At 41.9% G+C, this 15,931-nt stretch overlaps 1 protein-coding gene across 11 annotated transcripts in view; it reads left to right on the forward strand.

Annotated features, from left to right (window-relative positions):
- Window positions 1-15,931, forward strand: part of LOC139757534 (uncharacterized) — a 199,707-nt gene that overhangs the window by 84,735 nt on the left and 99,041 nt on the right. For all 11 annotated transcript variants that reach the window (XR_011714657.1, XR_011714650.1, XR_011714653.1 and 8 more), the window contains exon 5: window positions 3,403-3,541. The gene's annotated coding sequence lies outside the window, so the exon portion shown is untranslated. The remainder of the gene's footprint in view (window positions 1-3,402; window positions 3,542-15,931) is intronic.

The following is a 15,931-nucleotide window of genomic DNA, read 5'->3' on the forward strand; positions in this document are numbered from 1 at the left end:
TATTTTACTTTGAAAATAAGTATTTGAGTATTTTTACTTACAGATTTCTTGCCAAGTAAGTCATGCAGACGAGGTTTTGACTTAGCTGTTGCTGCATTAAGTACAGACAGTCTGTTAACGCTGTCTTCTGTACTAGCGGTGTTATTACTAGCAGGTATTCATGCTAATACTAGCAGTGTTATTACTAACAGGTGTTCATGCTAATACTAGCAGTGTTATTACTAGCAGGTGTTCATACTAATACTAGCAGTGTTATTACTAGCAGGTGTTCATGCTAATACTAGCGCTTTCTCACGCATGGCGAGTGTACAAAAATATAATTTTGATGAAAGTATATTTTACTTTGAAAATAAGTATTTGAGTATTTTTACTTACAGATTTCTTGCCAAGTAAGTCATGCAGACGAGGTTTTGACTTAGCTGTTGCTGCATTAAGTACAGACAGTATGTTAACGCTAGTGTCTGTCTGCCTTCTGTGTCTGGATGGTCTATGTCACCCTGTCTGTTTGAGTCTGTTGATGTATTCTTGAGACAGTTTCTGTTGCATTTTTCTGTGGTTATTAAGCTAGATGACTTGGCAAGTGAAATGTGATTTATTTTATATGATTTTTTTTTATGAATCCAACGCCCGTATATTGATTTAGATGCCATGTTTTAGTAGACACATTATCATGTTTTGCCGGGATATTGGGAGAGTTGTCTTCGCTAACAGGCACAGTATAACACTTTCCCGGGATATTGGGAGAGTTGTCTTCGCTAACAGGCACAGTATAACACTTTCCCGGGATATTGGGAGTAATATCTTGATCATCCGACACAGTAGTGTATTTTCCCGTGGGATCGGATGAGATGCGTTAATTAGCCGACACAGTTTAATAATTTAACGGGATGATGGGAGAGAGGTCTTAATTAACCCCGACGCTGTATAATACTACCACAATATTGGATTTCTCCAGAATATTGGTAAAGATTACGTAATTAGACTACTACGATGATATATCTCGAGGGAAGTATACATATATAAACATTAATTAAGAGGCTTTAATTACTTTATAGATATACACAAGGGTAATGAATGGGACTTTTGTGAACTTATCAACGACTTTTTTTTATATAAGAAAAGGAAATGAATGAATGTGTGACGTGTTTGTCCAGTTATGTGATACAGTAAAATAGTTAAGTAGGTCAACGCATTTGTTCCACTCTCAAGTTACTTTGTATTTCAGTGTTTCCCTCTAACGTTATATATATATATATATATATATATATATATATATATATATATATATATATATATATATATATATATAAGTGGTATGTGTCTGTGTCTGTGTATGTGTGAATATGAAAAGTAATCTTGATAATTTATATTTAATCGAATCATTACAGGGGATGACTGGGTCAGTAAAAAACAAGATTATATTTTCCAACAGTTTGGGAAGAAGTTAGTGTACAGAAGCTGTGTTAAAAGTCAACGTAAATATCAGACGACTGAAAGAAAAAAAAAATAGATTGTAAATTCAATGGTAAATAAATGAACCCGACTCATTCAAGGATTGCTACTGCTCTTAGTTTTTTTTACAGGGACGACTTTAGGGAATTTACGTATTATTATTATTATTATTATTATTATTATTATTATTATTATTATTATTATTATTATTGTTATTATCATTATTATCATTTTTATCATTATTGTTATTATTATTATTATTATTATTATTATTATTATTATTATTATTATTATCATTATTATCATTTTTATCATTATTGTTATTGTTATTATTATTATTATTATTATTATTATTATTATTATTATTAATATTATTATTATCATTATTATTATTATTATTACATGTAGATTCATGAGAGGTATATTGTTATTGGCAGGGGAGGTGTAGGGTAGAGTGAGCTAAGATGGACGATTTTGACATCTGGTGTAGAAATAAGTTTCAATTCGTCCTGCTTGTATAAGGTGAAAAGGTTTTCAGTCTTTTTTATTCAGGTTATTTGATCTATTTTTCCCTTCTGAATATGTACATATAAGGCATATGTGTAAAGGTTAGGGGTATGGAGCAAGACACACACACACACACACACACACACACACACACACACACAATGATATATACGGGAGAAAATCCCCGTTGACCAAAGAAGGTTTTCACTGGACCTGTTTGACATTATTCATTCTCAAGGAGACGGACGTGGCCTTCATCACGTGAATAACCAGATCAGTGAATAAAACACTGAAGGAAGTAGGAGTCTACCTCATACGCCCTTCTGTCCCACCTCGCTAACCCCTTCACCACGACGGTACGACCCCATGAGTACGACGGCAGGACCGTGTGAGCACGACGGTACGATCATGTGAGCACGACGGTACGACCATGTGAGCACGACGGTACGACCCCATGAGCAATAGGTACGACTCCATGACTATGGTTGCCTTAACTTTGACATAAGGTTTCAGAGTCAGGTTGAAGTCAAGGTCATTGTACCCAAGGGTCGTACCGTCGTGCTCAAGGGTCGTATACCGTCGTGCTCAAGGGTCGTATACCGTCGTGTTCAAGGGTCGTACCGTCGTGCTCAAGGGTCGTATACCGTCGTGCTCAAGGGTCGTATATCGTCGTGCTCAAGGGTCGTATACCGTCTTGTTCAAGGTCGTGCTCAAGGGTCGTACCACCGTGTTCAAGGGTCGTACCGTCGTACTCACGGGTCGTCTCCTCCTGCTGAAGAAGTTACGGGTTCACACGTCGTATTAGATGCTTAATCGATTAAATGTATATAGAAATAAACCAGTGTATATATGTGGAGCAGACCGCTCTGAGGCCAGGCACGGAAGCGGGCTACCCACATGACGTACGCCGCTCTGGGCTGGCGCAGGATCCACAGTTAAGTAATCAAAGGGTTAAGTTGGGATGGTCATGGTGCGTTTCCTTATTAATGAAGATCAGAATAGAAAAAACGATAACAAGGACAAGTTGGCAGAAATTTATTTGCTTTATTTGCTACGAGAGAAAAATAGAAACGAGAAAATCGTATATTGGAAAAACCATAAAGTATATGTTAATGATCTTGATTATTTGTTTATAAATTTTACTGGAATCCTAAAAGAAAAAAGGTATGATAATAACGCCATTTAATAGATTTAAATGTATAATTATTTCTTTATTAAAGTCATATACGACTAGAAGACGAAGTAATTGTCTTAATAGATTTTTTTCTGTAAAAGAAATATAAAAACACATTTTAAGATTTTTATGAAAACTAAATTTTTTATGACGTTTTTATTATGGAGTTTTTATTTTATGTTATTACTGATGATTTTTGATTGATAACACTTGTGATGAATTTTATTCTCTGTATTTCATCATTGATACAGTTTCATTGTCTCCCTCAGCTGGTACAACCTGCCTGTTCGTGGATGTAGAATTCAAACCGATATGACCAAGATGGTGGAATTCATTTGCAAACATATGACCAGACTTGTACACGACGCTTCCTGCATTGCAACAACCAGAAACCTCTGCAAGATAATGGTAAGAATGATGATTATTAACAATAATGTCTCTTTTTTGTGTTTGTGTGTATACTGGTACATTGCTGGCGTGGAATTTAATGTAATGGGAGGAGTAGTAACTGGGTGGGTGGGGTCAATAAGACGACTTACTGTGGCTTCAACCTTTACTAACCATTAACCCATCCAGTTAGAAATTAACATCCCCCCCCCCACACCCACTTAAACTTTTAACAACCACCCCCTCCCTCCCCCCAGATGAGGTATTGCCCTACGCTTCTGAACCATCGGCCCAACAGCCTTGTTAAGCCGTTGCCTCACAGTTTTAAACATGAAACTACCGTGATTAGCAAGTATTTCCTCCCCACCCTCCTCCACCACCCACTTAAACCATTACCATATCTTATTAAGCAGTTCCCCGAGGGAGTATTGCCTCTCTCTCTCTCTCTCTCTCTCTCTCTCTCTCTCTCTCTCTCTCTCTCTCTCTCTCTCTCTCTCTCTCTCTCTCTCTCCATTTTGCCAGCCTCACACACTTCCTCAGCTGGTGATGCTGCGGCCTTCAGTATGTTAGGTTTCTCTGGCCTTCAGGGAGTGGGGGAGAGGAGAGGGAGAGGAGGGGGTGGTGAGAGGGAGAGGGAGAGGTGGGGGGGTGGTGAGAGGGAGAGATATGGAAGAGGGGGGGTTGGTGTGGGATGGAGGAGGTTTAGGAAGGGGGAGTTGGGTTGGTCGAGGGAGGGAAGTGGGGTTAGAGAAACTTAGAAAATTAAAAGGATGTTAAAGAGTTATATAGACGAACAAGGAAGAGGAGGAATAGATGGAGGGAAAGCAACACTTTGGATATAATGGAAAGTGTTGTAACTATAGACATGATTGAAGAAAATAGAAAAGGAAATAATAATATGTAAATAAGATTGATAATTAAGGTGGAGGATGCGACATACGTTTTCTTTAATCTGTTATTATGTTTTACGATGAAGAAATTCGTTCTGTTGTGTGAATACTTCGTCTCCTTTTGTTCGGGTGTTCTGTGGGTGTAATTACAGGTAATGTTTCATCCTTGTTGAGTGGTCGTCGTGCACGTAACTCCCTCAGCACGACGGAACGACCCTTGGGTATGCTTGACCTTTGACCTTGAGCATTAGGTTAGGATCATATCAAAGGCCAGATTTTCGTGAACCCAAGGGGTCGTCCAGGTGTGCTCATGTGTCAGTTTCGTGACCAAGGGTCGTGCACGTCGTGTTCCAGGACCGTACTGTCTCGCCCGAGGGTCGTACCACCGGTCTGTGGGTCGTTCGTTATGAAAGGGTCGTACCGTCGTGTTCAGCGGTGGCAGTGAAACTAGTAATTAGCGTTCGTCTGTAAGCATCATACGAACAAAATATGGAATCGAGTATGAATTATGTGCATGTGTTTAAATGTATATATCTGTGTGTATATATGTATATGTTGAGATGTATAGGTATGTATATTTGCGTGTGTGGACGTGTATGTATGTATATGTGTATGTGGGTGGGTTGGGCCACTCTTTCGTCTCTTTCCTTGCGCTACCTCGCTAACGCGGGAGACAGCGACAAAGCAAAATAAAATGAATAAAGTGGATTGAGGCAGGGCATGTGAAGCGTCTGGGGTAAACCATGGAAAGCTGTGTAGGTATGTATATTTGCGTGTGTGGACGTATGTATGTACATGTGTATGGGGGGGGGGGGCATTTCTTTCGTCTGTTTCCTTGCGCTACCTCGCAAACGCGGGAGACAGCGACAAAGTATAATAAAATAAAATAAAATAAATATATATATATATATATATATATATATATATATATATATATATATATATATATATATATATATACCACCTAACCCATTGACGCGCGAACACCCTACATCTCGCGCGCAGTTCGATTCCGTCACTTCCCGTCAGCTGATTGATCCACGTGTTTTTTGTTTACAAACACGGCCGACCTCCTTCACGTAAGAGACCGCGGGGTTAGAGCGGGGGTGTCTGGCCTTCGGTCGTATTAGGTTTTGCAAAATTGGGGGGGGAATGAGGGAGGAGGGGGGAGGTTTTTATCAAGGCATTGTACTTATATGTAGGTAAATATAACTAAAGGATGTGACCAAAATGGATTTTCTAGACCTGTGAAGCTGCACAGAAATAATTGATCCTGTGTTGTGAGGTTGATGTATCGAGGGCACTGTAGCCGTACGTTTATGAATTAAAAACCGTAACGCAAAAGTGACGTATCTGGTCCATAAACCTTTACATACGTAAATATAAATATTTATGAGAACTGTGTCCACACGATGTATTCGTGTTTTTTTTTTTTTTAATTGCTGAGCATATCCTATTTCATAGACCTATTTTGTGGACATTGAAAAAAAAGAAATGGTTTCAACGACTTTAGACGCAGAGTAACACTTTCTTGCCCCCTGCCCTTCCGTCCCGCCCTTATCCCCCCCCCCCAAACCTCCCCCTTGAGAGGACGTGTTTGCTCGTCCATTACACCCCCAACATTGGTCCCCCCCCAGCCCCCCCCAGAGCCGTGATGCCACGTCAAGTATGGCAAGGGTGAGAAGGCTTAGCCCCACACTGGCACAAGTGCACATGGCAGCCGGGGTTGTAGAGCAGTTGTGATATTATTCGTGTCGGGCTGGCTGGCTGGCTGGCTGGCTGGGTGGCTGGGTGGGTGTTGCAACAGTGGCCCGAGGACGAGGAGCTGCTCCCCCACCACCACCACACCGGCTACCTACCCTCCTCCTCCTCCTCCTCCTCCTCCTCCTCCTCCTCCTCCTCCTCCCTCCTCCTCCTCCTCCTCCTCCTCCTCCTCCTCCTCTTCCTCCCACCACGAACGAGAGCAACATTCATACATCATATCCTGGCTGATTCCCGGCCATGTCCGGGTCGTTATGATATAACGTTATGACTTAGATATTAGTAAGATCTATATATATATATATATATATATATATATATATATATATATATATATATATATATTAGAACTTTGAGAAACATTACATGTGTAGCTAGGATAGCGAACGATGAAGGAGGGAAGGAGGGAGGAGTGTGTTGGGTAATTTTTTTCCCTGACTGCATCAGTCGGACGTGTGTGTGTGTGTGTGTGGTGTGTGTGTGTGTGTGTGTGTGTGTGTGGTGGCGGTATTCATTCCTCTCAGCTCATGATATGTAAGGAGTCACTTGTAACTCCCCCACTGCAGACTCAAAGCCCCGGAGGAGCACTTAGAACACACACACACACACACACACACACACACACACACTTACACTTACACTTGAGTGATGTGAGGGTACGGATCAGCTGACGCTCCGGGATTGTAAACAAATATTTCGCGCCAAAGCGCGCCAAAAAGTGGTCGGTTAAATGCCAAAGCTGCGACCCCGACCTAGAACACACACTCCCTCCCTCCTCCCTCCTGACATCAACTGGTTCTGTGTATTTCTTGTGCCTGGTCATATGCAAATGAACCCGCCATCGGTGGCGAAGGACTTTTAGCATCGATATTCCCTATTAGCATCAATAATCCGTAGATCATAATGTAATGTTTAAGGAATTTTTTTTTTTTTTTTTTTGAAGACATTGGCTAAGGTTGGGTTGGCTCGAGGGATAGACGAGTTAGAAGGCTGTCAGAGGTTGGGGTTACTGGGTGTATATGTTGGCACACAACTATACTGTATATATATATATATATATATATATATATATATATATATATATATATATATATATACTTGCTGTTAGTGGTGTGTATTTAATCACCTGGTGTTGTTCTTTGGTTAAGATGATAATTGGACAAGTTAACTTCCTAATTTCTTGTCACTTTTGTGATGCGAATTTGATATTGGGAGGAATATATATTTTTTTTCAATGGCATTCGATATATCATTCGTGAGAACAGGTGGCTGTGGGTTTAAAAGACCAGTATGTGGCCTCTCACACAATCTTAATGGGTAACTACATTACGAGTAAGGAAAAGAAGCAGAATGATTGGTTGATTTGGTTATGATAGACCTGTCGATTGTAAGAGGCCATTATAGTTAGACCCCCCATTAGCGTCGAGTTTAAACCCCCCACCATTGAGGAAGACACTGCAGCACACTCCTCAGGTCTCCAAGACGATTCGAAGTCCATACACATATACACTACATGTGCTCCCCCTCCCCCCCTTGCATACTTAGTATCGTATCTGTGTATGCATGAGGCATCGCCCGGGGGTTCGAACCGTGGTCATCATTGTGACGTATGATTGGAATCTTAGCTGAACGGATACAATGACGCAACGTGATGGTGTCATGTTTATCGTTACGTGGAACGTGAGGTGTAACGTAGTGTTGGTTACGGCGTCACGGATGTGGTGTTACAGCGTTACAGTGTGTGTGTGTGTGTGTTGTCGTCACCGGTGGTGTATCGGTAACGTTACGTTAGCGCCTAGAGCGTCACGCCGTTGGGGTTTTTTCCAGCGTCACGTCTTGCCTTAGCGTTACGTTACTGCGTCACACGTTGGCGTACCGTCACTGTATGACTGTGGTGGTAACGTGATCCACTGGTGCTACGGTGAGGCACACTTGTGTTACGGAGTAAGCACCCCTGGTGTTACTGCTACAAACCTGTGGTGTGGCGTCACGGTGTTACGGCGTCACACTGGGAACAACAGCTGTATCCAGCTGGCAATTTTTGATCCGTTCCCTCATCTTTTCGGCGTGTCTCATAATGTATCGTCCCAACTCACAGCAAGGTTTCTTATCCAAATTCTTTCACTGTCTTCATTTGTCTTCTGTGTAAACATCGTAAACAAACAAACATTCATTTGGCGTATAAACGTTTGTAGATCTTTGATTCGAAAGCCAGGTAAGGGTTCACTGCTTTCTCGTCATTTTTGAGAAATTATTCTAAAGATAACTGGGAAAGGTTCGCTCACACGTGCCTGCTGGCATGTCTCCTGCCCCAAGAACCTTTTTGCTCACCCTTCACAAGGTCGAGAATGGCGCGGCATCTTCTCTCATGGGGGTCGTTCGGAGCGCGTGTTTCGACCTTCCGTCGTACTGTCATAGAAGCCATATTGACATACATCGAAACCTGCCGTAGAGATTGTCAAATGATATCGTCTCTTTAATGTTCTGGCATTAAGGCTCATAATTCCCTGGATTTATGCAGGTTCTCGATGATTTTGAACCAAAGGAACGACAATTTACTTAAAAGATGTGAGATTTTCGCATCTATAGACACCCACAAGAGAGTATATATATATATATATATATATATATATATATATATATATATATATATATATATATATATATTACACTCTGGTTTTTCTTCATTTTCGATCAAGAATTATATTAGATATGAGCCAGACGCTTATTTCTGAACATGGGAAATATGGTGAGTTTATATATCGTCCAGGTGGGTGTACATGCCCCGTGCACACACACACACACACACACACACACACACACACACACACACACGCGTCTTTGCCCAGTGAGAAAAAGGTTTATGGAACTGGTCGTTTCTGATTGGCTCTGCCGGACCAGTTGTGGTGGGTGGAGGAGGGGCCGAGGGAGTCAGTCTCTCTCTCTCTCTCTCTCTCTCTCTCTCTCTCTCTCTCTCTCTCTCTCTCTCTCTCGGAGCCAGCCAGGGAGGGAGGCGGTGCCACATCTCTCGTGGACACATTCCATGGTTTGTAGTGTAGATTGTAAACATGATGATTCACTCCAAGAAAAGAAAATAAAAATAAAAACTCGTTGTTTACCATCTGTCCGCGTCTGATGACGACAGAGTCGCGTGTTGCGTCGGATGGCTCGAGATACGAGAGAGAGAGAGAGAGAGAGAGAGAGAGAGAGATGTTCCCCCTCCCCCCCCCCCCTTCCTTTAACGATTGCTCTGACGTGGAGTACAACAGCCATCTTACAAAATTGGTCCCAAACGATGGCGAACTACCTGTTCATGACAGGCTGGAGATGATGTCGTGCCCGGGTCATCGCTTGTTATGTTGGGCTTGTTAACTGTTGCTGATGATGTGTTTACGAGAGGAAGGAATGGTTCAGCTGATAACAGATAACAAGATCCTCTCTCTATCATTGTTTATCTCATCACGTTTTTCATTAACTTTAGTTCACGTTATCACCAACATTTTCATGTCATATATCTTCGTTCGTAATCATCTTTATTTCGTCCTTGTTTCTCCTGCCTTTCCATCATCAATTTCTACGGCAATTCGTCTTCGCAAGGACGGCAGAGGGACGAATTGGCCAGCCGTCTAGGAAATGGTTTAAATCCCCACCGATGTGGAGTCACACCCTCCGTTTTCTGTAGGGAGGACCCGTACCTGCACGTGGGGGGGGGGGGGGGTTGTGGAGTGAGTTGGGGGTTTGGGTTGGGGGGGGATAGGGAGGGTTGAAGACTGGTCCGTAGACTGGCTTGTTACATGGGACTGTCACCCAAGCCATTGTCTGGGATCGTCTGGCCCATTTCCCAGTCCCAGAGCTGTTGGACCCCATAACCCCCCCTCCCTCTCCCCCGACCTTCTGCCGTAGAAAACGAGGCGCGGTGGGTGCGTTTCAGGCCTGGCTTACGGACGGACGGACGTACGGACGGAGTGGGTAGGTCGGGGTTACAACACAGACTAGTCGTCGGTGTTGTAGAGACGCTACAACATGTTGTTGTGAATGGTTGTATATACGCTTCGCCCTGTGTGTGAGGCCACTCGACCCTTACCCACCCTAGTGGTTTGACCCCACCTTGACTACAGGGGGGGGGCGGGGTCTTCTTACGGTAGAGAGTGGGGGGTCTTCACTATGAGGGTATCTGCCAGGGTGTAGAAGAGACAGAGTGAGCCGCTGTCGCACACATGGACAGGAAGACGGGTAAAACGGACAGGCAAGAAAAGTCGAATGAGGATCACGAGATGGACAGTGGAAGGTTCCATCATGGTTACGGAATGTGATTTTGAATTGACGAGCCATCAAGTTGTTGTTATTGAAGTTGTTATTGTGGTTGTTGTTGTTGAAGTTATTGTTGTTATTGAAGTTGTTGTTGTTGTTGAAGTTATTGTTGTTGTTAGGTCACTTAAAGTGCCATGAGTCGTACATGTGATCCGGATGTTGAAATAGAAACCTGAAATTGTTCTTATTTTGTGTACCTTAATTTGTAGCCATTGGAGCACGACGGTACGACCCTTGAACACGACGTTACGACCCTTGAACACGACGGTATACGACCCTTGAACACGACGTTACGACCCTTGAGCACGACAGTATACGACCCTTGAACACGACGGTACGACCCTTGAATACGACGTTACGATCCTTGAGCACGACGGTATACGACCCTTGAACACGACGTTACGACCCTTGAGCACGACGGTATACGACCCTTGAACACGACGTTACGACCCTTGAACACGACGGTACGACCCTCGACCACGACGGTACGACCCTTTGAGCAAAACAACATGACCCTTAGGTTATAAGAGCCTGGCCTTAGACCTCACCCTTAAGGGTCAAGTCACATACACTACATGTTCAGTAAACATACCAGTTTCAGCACACACCAGCCCATCACAGAACCACCCATTCACCTACTCGCTAATCACCAATCAAGTTCAACACCGATCGCGATGATGGGCCACGATGACGCAATCGGGAGAGACGGGAACGCAACACCGATATATCGTGCAGGTAGCCCGCGCTCAACCTTACGTCAGGTTCAGGTTAAAAGGAAAGAAAAAAATATATATTGAAGCACGAATTGAATTTTCGACACAGTAGAGAGAAAAGGCAGAACCCGCGCTCCATTATTTAAGACTCTCAGTTCGTTATGCTGGGGGGGGGGTCTTGCACTTTCCCCCCCTCCCCCCCTCCCCACGTGACCTGGTTTTTAGATAAAGGCTTATGTATATATATATATATATATATATATATATATATATATATATATATATATATATATATATATATAGGTCACGTTTGACCTTGTTTTGCCCTCGTCCCTTCCATCAGATGGCGATTGGGGGAAGCAGCGATTTTGCATCGTGGAGGTATAGGGCCCGACCCTAATCACCTTGAACGTAGTTGTAAAGCTAGCTTTAAAAGCTAATAGAGTTAGCTTTAGTAGTAGTAGTAGTGGTAGTGGTGATTGTGGTTATTATTGAAATATTGGGTTATAGATTTTTTTTTTTTTGTATTGTACAAGACATCAGTAAGTCATAATTTTTTTTCCGTAATGAATTTTCCTATTTCTTGATTGATTTGATCATGTATTCAGTGATTACCCACATCCCTTCTACACTAGTACAGGTGAACACACCCATCTCTCTCTCTCTCTCTCTCTCTCTCTCTCTCTCTCTCTCTCTCTCTCTCTCTCTCTCTCTCTCTCTCTCTCTCTCTCACAACCAGTTTTGACTGTCTCAGTCCTCATTTTCCTGCATCTCGCCTCCTGCTCTTCTCCATCATGTCTCCTTCCCTCCTCCATCACACTAGCATCGCCTTCCATCTCTACTCCACCGTAAGTGTCCCATTCCATCTCTGTACCATCACTATAAGTTATCCAGTCCTCCCGTCACCACCGCTCCATCACTGTTCGCTCACCCATCGCTCCATCTATATATCTCGAGGCTGCTCCATCGTTTTTCTTCCTCCACAACACCACTCCATCCTTTCCCATCCATTGTCTCCATCAATTGTCCAATCGGGTTTCCATCATTTCCTTCCCTCTATCTTTCGCCTCTCCCTCCCTCCTCCTTCCCTCTATCTTTCGTCTCTCTCCTCCTCTTCCTTCACTCCATCACACTTCCTTCCCTCCCTGCCTTCATCATTCCAGCCAGCGCTCCTTCATTATGCCCTATAATCACTCCATCTCCGTAATGGTGTTCATCATTACGGGCAAATTTCCCCTCCCCCCCCCACAAGATGAGGAAATTGAAGCAATTACTAAATCCGGATTGTAATGAGAGAGAGAGAGAGAGAGAGAGAGAGAGAGAGAGAGAGAGAGAGAGAGAGAGAGAGAGAGAGAGAGAGGTTATCAGCTTATCAGATATTTATTGTATATATATATATATATATATATATATATATATATATATATATATATATATATATATATATACATATATATATATAATATATATATATATATATATATAATATATAATATATATAATATATAATAACTTCCTTTCAAATAATACATATTGTTATTTGTTTTCGTAGATCGCATATTATTATTTTTCTGTGTATGTTCATGTGATATATGTCGTTGTCATGGTAGCCTTGTTTTTTATTTGTTTTATGTCATTGGGTAAAGTGTTTGTTTGTTTGTGATGGTTGTTTACATTCAGTCGGTCATGGTCAACCGTACTTAGTGTCTTTTTTTTCCGTGTTGTGTTTCCGATCGACCCTTGACCCCTGAGTTGACATGTTGGTCAGCCTGGGGGAGCCTCTCTCTCTCTCTCTCTCTCTCTCTCTCTCTTCTCTCTCTCTCTCTCTCTCTCTCTGGGGGGGATGGGGGGTTTAAGGCGGGATACTGCCCCCAGATACGCCAGACACACAGACACACAGACATCACTCACTACTGAACACAGTGTTCGGGGAAACCGTGGTGTTCACACTCCATGTTTACATCAGCATAAACTACACACGGGTCTTTGTGTACGTATGTTGTGTGTGTGTGTGTGTGTGTGTGTGTGGTGTGTTGTGTGCACTATACGTAATTAGAAACCAATATTGCGAAGGGAATTCTGTATTCCTTCTGTGTTGTCGATCCTGTGTTAACTTAAAGAGTCTGTTTATTTATTTTTAGTCTGTTTATTTATATCACGTACTGCCAGTTGTTGTTGTTGTTGTTGAGGCATTTTTTTATATATATTTGTTACATGTTTATTTATATATTCGGTCTAAAAATAGGGGAAAATTTAACGTTAGAAGAATTGGATATACACATGAATGTAAAGACATCGGCTAAATTGATGATTCGTAGAATATTCGTCGATTCTCTCTACATTATCTAAATCTCTGATTCTGCTCGATTCTGATATATATATATATATATATATATATATATATAATATATATATATATATATATATATATATATATATATATGGTTGAATTAATGACTTCAAGCCTTCCTTAAAACGTGTAAACATTAACATAGAAGCAAAACACTTTAAAAGATCTAAATATTAACATAAAAGAAGAAAAAAAAAACGAGGGTTGGGTGGGTGGGGGTTCGTGGGCGATGATATATATAAGGCGATGATTCGAAATGAGATTCGGTCGAACCCCCCGTCGTCCGGAACAGTGTCATTCGACGCCATACTCTCTCCTCTCTCTCTCTCATCTCTCTCTCTCTCTCTCTCTCTCTCTCTCTCTCTCTCTCTCTCTCTCTCTCTCTCTCAGCAGCGAGGTCTCTCCTATCATTGTCGTCGTCGTCGGCGTCGTCCGGGGGTGTGGAGGGGGGAGGGGGCGGGTGTGCAAGGTCAACCTAACCTGACCCTGGGTGGGGGGGGGGAGGTATAACTTTCACCCGCCAGCCAGCCAGCGAGCGCATGAGATCCTCCACAATAAATGATAATGATAAATGATAATGATAAATGATAATGATAAATGGTTTATGACGTCCTGGTCATGATGGTCGATGGTGTTCGGACGTCAGGGTCGAAACTTGAACCCCTTCACACCTCGATATATATAAATAAATGAGTATATATATATATATATATGTATATATATATATAATATAATATATATATATATATATATATATATATATATATATATATATAAACACGGTGGTTTATTCCATTATTCAGTTTCTGATAATGGTATTGTAAGTATTGTTATCATTATTTTGTCTGGTTATTGTGGCGTGAATTGTTCTCAAGTGTTTAGTATATCTGGTATGTATTATTATTATTATTATTATTATTATTATTATTATTATTATTATTATTATTATCAGTAGTAGTAATAGTAGTAGGTGTGGTGGTAATTGTAGGTGTAGTAGTAGTAGTTAGTAGTAGTAGTAGTAGTAGTAGTAGTTTAGTAGTAGTAGTAGGTGTGGTAGTAGTAGTAGTAGGTGTAGTAGTAGTAGTTAGTAGTAGTAGTAGTAGGTGTGGTAGTAGTAGTAAGTAGGTGTGGTAGTAGTAGTAGTAGGTGTAGTAGTGTAGTAGTAGTAGTAGTAGTAGGTGTGGTAGTAGTAGTAGTAGAGTGTGGTAGTAGTAGTAGTAGGTGTGTAGTAGTAGTAGTAGTAGTAGGTGTAGTAGTATGTGTGGTAGCAGTAGAAACGTGTTCTCCTTGACCTTTTTTGTGTTGAGCAAAACACGCTAAGGTGACATACAATATTGATCACCCTGCCGTGGGTTCCTGGTGTACTGATCGTGTACAGGTGTGGCCTGCTGGTGTACAGGTGTGGCCTGCTGGTGTACAGGTTGGCCTCGTACTGTCCAGGTGTGGCCTGGTGGTGTACAGGTGTGGCCTCGTACTGTCCAGGTGTGGCCTGGTGGTGTACAGTGTGGCCTGGTGGTGTTCAGATGTGGCCCGATGGTGTACGGGTGTGGCCTGGTGTAGTGTACAGGTGTGGCCTGGTGTAGTGTACTGGTGTGGCCTGGTGTAGTATACAGGTGTGGCCTGGTGTAGTGTACAGGTGTGGCCTGGTGTAGTGTACAGGTGTGGCCTGGTGTAGTGTACTGGTGTGGCCTGGTGTAGTGTACAGGTGTGGCCTGGTGTGTACAGGTGTGGCCTGGTGTCGTGTACAGGTGTGGCCTGGTGTAGTGTACAGATGTGTAGAGTTACCGGCAGGTGTACAGCGGTGGTGCTGAAGTAGTGTTCACAACGACCACTCAAGATGTAGGAACAGAGGGAAGCAGTTGCACAAATTACACCGGTTAAGGAAACATTAACTTGGTATCAACATGGTTAAGTAACTTGAAAGTAACTTGACCATAAGTAAGTACCAGTGGCTGGTAGAAGTAAGTAGCAGGAATAGATGTAGAAGTAGCTGTAAGATCAGAAGGTGAATGAAAAAGGTGTGATGAACCAGGGGAATTGATGTGAAATCCCCAACCTGCCTCTCTCTCTCTCTCTCTCTCTCTCTCTCTCTCTCTCCTCTCTCTCTCTCTCTCTCTCTCTCTCTTCTCTCTCTCTCTCTGTTTACTTTTATTTATTTATATATGTCTGTGACTGTGTGAGTGTATATATATATATATATATATATATATATATATATATAAATATATATATATATATATATAATATATAATATATATATCTTGATAAGTTATTTAACACATAAGTAGCTTAATCAGGTCTTCATTAGTCCTAAAAATATGTGTCGATATGTAATCATGCTTGGACGTTTGTATCACGTGATGTGTGATCATCAAGTAATGATAAC

The sequence above is a fragment of the Panulirus ornatus genome, chromosome 27 (genome assembly GCF_036320965.1).
Source record: "Panulirus ornatus isolate Po-2019 chromosome 27, ASM3632096v1, whole genome shotgun sequence".
NCBI lineage: Eukaryota > Metazoa > Arthropoda > Malacostraca > Decapoda > Palinuridae > Panulirus > Panulirus ornatus.